The sequence below is a fragment of the Lactuca serriola genome, chromosome 8, assembly GCF_051521515.1.
Source record: "Lactuca serriola cultivar US96UC23 chromosome 8, Lser_US96UC23_V15, whole genome shotgun sequence".
Taxonomy (NCBI): Eukaryota; Viridiplantae; Streptophyta; class Magnoliopsida; order Asterales; family Asteraceae; genus Lactuca; species Lactuca serriola.
This window is the reverse complement of record NC_136415.1, coordinates 149,176,321-149,185,150: the sequence shown is the minus strand read 5'-3', so window position 1 is coordinate 149,185,150 and position 8,830 is coordinate 149,176,321.

Below are 8,830 nucleotides of genomic sequence, written 5' to 3'. Positions count from 1 at the left end.
ATTAGATCAAAATACAAATAAGGCAATTAAACAGTTAATTGGTGATTAGCTAATTATGACCTAATTCAGTTTCCTGCAAGATAATGGTCAAATAATTCAAATAATATAACATTTATCGAATAAGGTAACAATTATCTAATTAGATGACTAAAATCTTTTATTTTGACAAAGATAATCATAAGGAATCAATAAAATTCGTATTTTATTAATTTGAAACAATTATGGCAATTATCCTAAGTCAAATTAGGCAAAAAAAATCCGATAATCCGTCTGTCTGACAGCCAGACTCGCCGAGTCACCAGATGGACTCGCCAAGTTCATCCTACTCAACGAGTCCACATTGGGAATCGACGAGTTTGTCAGGCAGATGGTTAAAAACACGACTTTGCAATCAAGAATGAAACACTAAGCATCAATACAATAAAAACCAATCAAGGCTCTGATACCACTGATGGGTTTTAGCCATAAGAACATCCTATGTGCTCATGCAAACCCTATTGCTTGGATCTAGGTTTCTCTATTGTACATGCATTCATCCAAGACTTTAAACCCTAGATCTAGCATTCAATAATAATATTAACATATGAATTAGGGTTTAGATCATACCTTGATTGTTATGTAGCAATAACAATCTCAAATCCTCCTTGTAATTGGCTTTTGAAAGCTTAGAGTCACAAGTGTCACTCCTCTGATGGCTCACAAACACCAAGAGCAAGAGGATGAAGAAGGAGAAGAGAGGAGGCACCCAAAACCGTCTAGAAACTCTAAGGAATCAGTTAGCCACGTTTTTGGAGCCCTAGGGGTCCTTAAATATGGGAGGCTATTAGGGTTATCTAACAAGGAAACCCTAATTTGACTGCTTAGGCCCTAAGCAACCCATGGACTCCCTCCTTAGAGGACTTGGACGATTTCTAATGGGTTTCCCCATAGAATTCGTCCACTCCTCTAATATGGAGTCCATTAGCCCAATATTCAACTATCACACATTTGATAGTTTTAGTCCCCTAAGTTTAATTAATCTCTTTTAGCCACAAAATTAATTCTTAATTAATTATTGATTAATATTAATTAAACAATATGATTTCTCCTTTAATATATCATTCTCATAATATATTAATAAATCATAATTAATCCTCTCTCTCCATAATTCATCCTATCAAGTTGCTTTGGTGAAGGTAACCCAAAAGGACCATGCACCATCGGGTCAAGTACATACCAAAGTAATTATGGACTTAGACACTAATCCAACATGGATGTCATTCGGTTTCGGAAGAGGGGCAAGCTAGGGCCCTGATATATTGGTCCATTAAGGATTACTGCCCGGGTAGGCAAGTTGGCTTACCGTTTGGATCTGTCATACAAGCATAGCCATATTCACAACACCTTCCATGTGTATCAGCTCCGGAAGTGTGTCACTGACAAGGATACAATCATTTCTTTGGACGACATTTAAGTAGATGAGAGCCTAAACTACATTGAGAGGCATGTTGTGATTCTGGATAGGATGACTAAGATCCTTCGTAACAATGAAGTGAAGCTAGTGAAGGTGCAATGGAAGCACTGAAGAGGCTCTGAATGGACATGGGAGCCGAAAGATAATATGTGAGACCACTACCCGGATTTGTTTGCATCAACAGACTTCGAGGGTGAAGTCTAGTCAAGTGGGGGAGATTTATAACGCTTGTTTCAGGTATCATTTATTTCTCTAAACATTTAGGGTTTTGGACTAGGACTTGACGATTTAGGGAGATCCAACTCGTCGAGTAAGGATCAATATGGAAACGTAATGAAGGGTCTACTCGACGAGTTGGAAGGGCCCAACTCAACGAGTAAACACTGGAAAGGAAAACCCTAATTTTTCGGGTCTTGCACCCTATATTAAGAACTTATGGCTCATTTGTGGCCTCCCTCATCGTCTTTACAGTCCAGAAAAACCCTAGTTCAAGCCTTATACCTTCTTGTGTGTGTGTGTGTGTGTGAGAGAGAGAGAGAGAGAGCTTTGAGAGTGATATTTGGTGCTCACTTGAAAGGAACTAGAAGCTTGAAGAGGATAGATTGAGTAGAAGGTAGTAGATATGTGGCTTCCTCCAGTGTTGCAACTACATTGAGGTATAAAGTCGAAACCTTGGCCTTTTACTTCTTAGATCTTATTCTATGAAAGTTTATGGCCATTATTAGCCTAGTTTGGGACTATTCGTGGACTTGAGCATGATACAAAGATTTGGCTTTAGAGCTGGATATCTCAGGGCCTTTCTGGACTTAAAGTTTCCAACTTTATCAAGTCTTGACCCTCCTTCATGCTCTAAGACCCTTGATAAGCTTGTTTAAGAATTTTTAGCCCTTTGATGCCTTGCATGGATGTAAAGTTAGCAACTTTACGTCTTAACATAACCCTAAGGGACTGGATCTGTAGTTTGGGGCTTTAGATTCGACTAAAAAGGGTTGAATAGGATACGGCTAGGAAAAACTCGATGAGTTGCCCTGGAAACTCGACGAGTTGGATTGAGTTACCCCGCTTTCTAGATACTAAGTGAGCTCGACAAGTTGATGAGACAACTCAACGAGTTGGCTAGGGATTTTCCCGGTTTTCTGAACACTGAAAGAACTCGACGAGTTGCGGTCAACATGGATTGTTGACCTTGACCGTTGATCTTGACATTGACCATGGTTGACCTAGTTTAACTTTGAAGGGTATTTTTGGTATTTTGGGGTTTTGACAAAGTTAGTCACATGGTGGTTGTAGGTAGTTGAGTTCGGAGCCGTGAGTCGGGATTTGCTCATAACGGTTCAACATTTATGTGAGCTAAGTCTCCTCACCATACCAATGGGTCGAAGGCACCAAGGCTTGCCCATTATGTGATTATTTGGTATGTTGGTGATTATGTGGTATGCTAGTGAATATGTGGTATGCTAGTGATTATGTGGTATGCTAGTTGATTATGTGGTATGTGGTATGCTAGTTGTCTTTGTGATACTTGCACGGATGACCCCGAGGGAAGCTCGTGGCACTTGAATATCAGACCATGTAGGGGAGCCCATGGAATTTCAGGTAAAGACCATAGGGGAGCCCATGGCACTTGGATATCGGACCATGTGGGGGAGCATATGGCATTTCAGGTAAAGACCATGGGCGAGCCCATGACACATAGGTGTAAGACCTTGGGGGAGCCTATGACATCCTTATATGTTTATATGCATGTCTTATAGGATTGTTATGGATTATATGATTATGTGGATGTAACGCGCACGTTTCCAGGCTAGGCATTTTCGTTGATGTAATAGTCTAGGTTAACCTTTGTAACCCGTTTTGAAATAATAAAAGTGTATTATTTGAGTATTATGTGTTTTGTGCTTAATTGCTTAATAATGTGGTTTGATTAATTAAGAATAAAAATAAGCGTCAAAATTAAAGTGTGAGATAAGCCCGATATCTTTTCATAAAGTTGTAGTGGTCGAAACAAGGATTCCGAAGATATAAGGAATGCCGAAATCCGAGTTATAACGAAGAAGTTATGACCTGTCGAAGTTTCACGACAGAACCGGCACGACCCAGCGCGACGTAAATAGTGAATTTAAGGTAGATAGATATCTATCCTTAGTGATCTAAATGAGAATTGAATATCTCATCGATAGTAGTGCAACGACGGAAAGACGGACGGAATTGGAGTTCAGATGAAGGAGTTATGAATTTCGAACGGAGTTTTCCTGTCCCGGCCTACTAAAGATAATATATAAGTAATATACTTATAATATATTAAAAATAAAGTCAAAATTAGCCAATGGAGTCTAAACGAGAGTTGTAGAGCATAATCTCACCTTCGCGGCGATATAAAGAACGTCGAAAACAGAGTTCGTATGCGAAAGTTATGAATTTCTGAAGTTCGGGGCGCGAAACCCCAAAACTTTCAGAGACCACGACGTGGCAAGCAGTGCCGCGACGTGGCAAGTGTCCTGACACCTCCGGAAGGCCCCCGGATGCAACTTGGGATGACGCATGCAGTGACGACCAAGCCCACGACATGGAAAAAGGTTGCCACGACGTGGCAAGGGCCAAATTTGCCCTATAAATAGATTTGAAGGGCCAGCCGTTTAGGGTTGCTATTTTCTCTCTTCTCTCTCCCGTTTTGCATCGATTTGCGTGCCAGAAGTACCCCGAAGCCCCGGTAATATTCCCGACTCCCGAAGCAAGTCCCGAGATCCCGAAGATCCCGAGAAGTGTGGTTCCCGAGCCGAAGCTCTGCCCGCGAGAAGTTCGATTTTTGTGAAGATCTTCCAGATCTGCTGAGGATTACTACTTCTGCAAATCGTAGTGCTGTCCGATCATCTTCTGATCAAGTGAGTGTATACTACCTTTCATAAACACGATAATAATACAATTTTAGTTCGAGTGTATTAAGTATATTGTTGTTTATAAGTGTGAGTGTGTAGTTACCTTCTTCTAACACATAAATATTAAGTATTTTCTATAAAATACGTGCTATGTGTATAGTATATTGTTGTTTATATGTGTGAATGTGTATTCACTCTCTTCTATCTCATAGATATGATTTATTCTCTATGAGATATGTGTTATGTGTGTGTGCCTCATCTGTTATGCGAAATATGTGTTGATCAAAGCATGCTATACAGGTTTTTAAACTATGTATAAAAATGTATATTTTTTTATCTACTAATATGTTGGGTAGAACATGGGTAGATAGTTGGTGTGTAATAAACAAATGAGAGGCCTCGTTGTTGTTTGATTGAGTCATCTAGCGGAGTTTAGATGACGACCACTGGCTATTCTAGACAGTTTTGTGGAAACATTAGCAGGTTCGCCACCTATAGGTGTTAATGAACTTGGGTGTTCATTCGCTGTACTCCATCCCCCTCATGGTTGCCTTATTTGACTTATATTGCTGAGGTACCCCCGAAGCATGTGTTGTCTCCCCGATGAAATATTCTTAGACTAGTTCCCTTGTGTTAGTTGTTTTAGGGACATAAAGTGAGAATAACGGGAATGGGTAATTGGGTTATTGTTGGTTGGTGAAAATTAAATATGATTATTTATTGTGGGTTGAAAACCCTATATGCTCACCAGGCTCCCAAGCCTGACCCACTCAGTTTTATTTGTATTACAGGAAGTGGCGCGAGGGCATGAGATGGATGAACCATCAGCTGTTTTGTTTACAAGTCTGTATATGTTTATATTTGTTGAATGACTTGTAATGTTATCGTTTATGCTTATTGGTCTGTATCGGAACATGACACCATGAGTTTTGATTATAATGAAAATACATTTCTTTTATGAAATGCTTTGGTAAACATTGTTTTATCATGTTTTGTTTTTGGGAACAAATTCCGCAACTCTTTCAAATCAAAAGGATTTACTCTGAAAATATTTTAAAAGCATAAATGAAAAACGGTCTTTTCTGGCCGAGATTTTGGGGATGTCACAGTGGATTATGTGGGATATGCTTTGGGGAACTCAAACTAAGGGAAAGATAAAAAGATTTTCAAAAAGAAAAATGTTTTCGAATGAAATTTTGAAAAGCACTTAGAAAGAAAAGAATTTTTAAACAAGATAAGAGTGTGGTGCATGCGATCAGCCCAGCTCAAGTAAGTACTCCCAAATTACCCATACAAGTTTTATTATTATGATTAATTGTTCCAGTTTCAGTAGAACAACATGCTAGTATAGGACTAAGGATCTAGGAGGATGCCTTATGTGCCTGCTATATGTGTTACAGCTTTATGAGAATTGCATGCTAGTATTGAGTAGACAGAAGTAGGATAGCCTGTTTAGGTTATGCCTGGTAGCGCGAGCTTAGCATTGTATGCTAGTATAGTTTCTCGTTATGGGAGTAGATTTGCTTGAGTAGTTTCCGGTGTCCGAATGCTGCTTGCTTTGTGCTTTGTGGGACTCCGAGGGATGGGAGTTAGCCATTAGGTGAATACGTCACATCACATGTGATCAGGGTTGAATAATCTCAGAGTGCCGGATTTGGACCTATTGCGCAGCTCTTGTTTGAGTCCAACCGTTGTAGGGACGAGTCGTTTACTTGAAGGATTATCTGAGCCTCGTCACATGTGATGGTATTCAGGTGGTGGCTAATTGGCATTACAAGGAGGCCTTCAGCAGCTGAGGACTGGTTTGAGTGGAGTCAGAGATTTCCCTAGGGCAAGCCTAGGATGAGAGTAGCAGAGATCAGTAGTAGTAGAAGTGACTTGGTGGAGTCAAGGCAGTTCTTGAGGAAAGTACGAATAGATGTGGAAGGTAGTATGGGCCCGTACTACTGAAAGCAGAGGATCCGTACTCGAATCAAGGAAGGCCGAGACAAGACCAGGAAGTTAGTAGTAGTATCAATGATCCCTTGAGATATTTCAGTTTTCTGATGTTGCTATGATGTGTTTCAGAATGGTGGTTTTGCGTTCGAGGCCAGCAGCCGGCAGTGGAGGTGCCGGGGAGGGATCAGGATCAGGCTCGGGGAACGAGCGCATGGATGAGCAGACCAGAGAGTTTCTTTCTTTCGAGATTACTCGTATCATTTTAGAGCAGACTCCTGTGATCTTTGGTTCGATCAAGGAGGGTATCCTAGAGCTGATGGATGAGAGATTGGGCACCTTCCGTGCCGAGGTGGCGGCCATGATGGGGTTGCGTACACTTACATTCAGGGAGTTCCGGGCATGTGGAGCTCCAGACTATCACAGGGCGCAGGACCCCATAGCGAGTACTAGATGGTTGGCAGATGTGGCCAACGCATTCCGCACTAGCAGGTGTCCCGAGGGGGACAAGGTCAGATTGGCGTCCTGTCTTCTGAAGGACAGGGCACGGGATTGGTGGGAGGAGGTCGGACATACCATTGGAGATGATGCAGCGTTGGATGCCATGACCTGGGCTGATTTCTCTACCAGGTTCAGGGCGGAGTTTGCACCAGTTATTGAGGTGCAGCAGTTAGCCAGAGAGTTTCAGGACCTCACCCAGACTAGAGAGACCGTGGCGGAGATCACCGCCAAGTTCAGGGAGAGGGCTCTTCTTGTTCCTCAGTATGCAGCCGATGAGGAGATGAAGAAGGCCTGCTATCATGAGATGTTGCGGAGCGATATTCGCCAATTTGTGAGCCGGTCCAGCTGTAAAACGTTGGACGACATGATTGCTAGGGCTCGAGAGAGGGAGATTGATCTCGAGATGGAGAAGAAGAGGAAACTGGAGGCGGTTTCGGGTTCAGGAGGTTCGGGCAAAAAGCCCAAGGTTTCAGATCACAGATCCAGGATTCAGCCGAGCCACATTCGATGTGGCAGGTGTGGGAAGATGCACGATGGGGTGTGCAAAGCAGGGAGTTCTGGCTGCTTCAAGTGCGGTCGGACTGGGCATTTGAGCAGGGATTGTACGGCCCCTACTACTGCCGTTGCAGCATCAGATCTGATTTGCTTTTAGTACAATCAGAGGGGACATAAAAAGTCCCAGTGTCCGAGTTTAGCTGCAGTAGGGAAGGTGGCTGCACCTGCCCCTGCTACTTTGAGGATTACATATGGCCGGCAGAGCCGAGCCGAGGCACCAGTGGCAAAGAGTAGGGCGTTTCAGATGACAGCAGAGGAGGCGCGAGCGACTCCTGATGTGGTGATGGGTATGTATCTTCCCTTCATCTCTATATTTTTATTGATTTATTGTTGCTTATGATTATATGTTTTATATAGGGTCGTTCTCTGTGAACGGCATTTCTGCTATGGTGTTATTCAATTCGGGGGCTACCCGATCATTTGTATCGCTTGCGCTTAGCAAGAGATTTGGTAGAGCTCCAAGGGAGCTGGATTGTCCACTAGAGGTTGGGATAGCAGATGACAGGACCGTGAGGGTCGCCAGAGTGCATAGAGGGTGTTCTCTTCAGTTGTTCGACGAGCAGTTTTCGGTGGACCTGGTTCATATTCCCCTGCGAGGGAATAAGGTTATAGTAGGTATGGATTGGCTGAGCCCCAACGGGGCGGTGATTGATTGTGAGCTGCAGCTAGTGAGGGTTCGCACTCCCAGTGGGGGAGAGTTAGTGATTCAGGGTGAGAGGCCACAGCGCGGACCGACCTTTTGTTCCGCCGCAAGGGCGAGGCGCTATTTTCAGCAGGGTTGCGCTGGTTATGTAGCTTATGTCTTGGATGCCCGGGAGAAGGGCAAGACCACAGTTGATGATGTTCCGATAGTGCGAGACTTCCCGGATGTATTTCCCGAGGATTTACCGGGAATACCTCCTGAGAGGCAGGTTGAGTTTAGGATCGACCTGATTCCTGGTGCGGCTCCGATAGCCAAGGCACCGTATCGCCTAGCTCCCCCTGAGATGCAGGAGTTGTCTACGCAGCTGCAGGAGCTGCTAGACAAGGGTTTCATTCGGCCGAGCAGTTCGCCTTGGGGAGCGTCGATCCTGTTTGTGAGGAAGAAGGATGGGTCGCATCGTATGTGTATAGATTACCGGGAGTTGAATAAGGTAACGGTGAAGAACCGTTACCCACTTCTGAGGATAGATGATTTGTTTGACCAGCTTCATGGAGCGTCTTGGTTCTCCATGATCGATCTACGCTCCGGGTATCATCAGATGCGGGTTAGGGATGAGGATGTGCAGAAGACTGCTTTCAGGACCAGGTATGGTCATTATGAGTTTGTGGTGATGCCATTTGGGCTCACCAATGCCCCAGCCGCGTTCATGGATCTCATGAATCGCGTGTGCAGGCCGATGTTGGATCGGTCAGTGATAGTATTCATAGATGATATCTTGGTATATTCCAAGACGCGGGAGCGGCACGAGGAGCACCTGAGGGAGGTGCTAGAAGTTTTGAGGAGGGAGAAACTTTTCGCAAAGTTCTC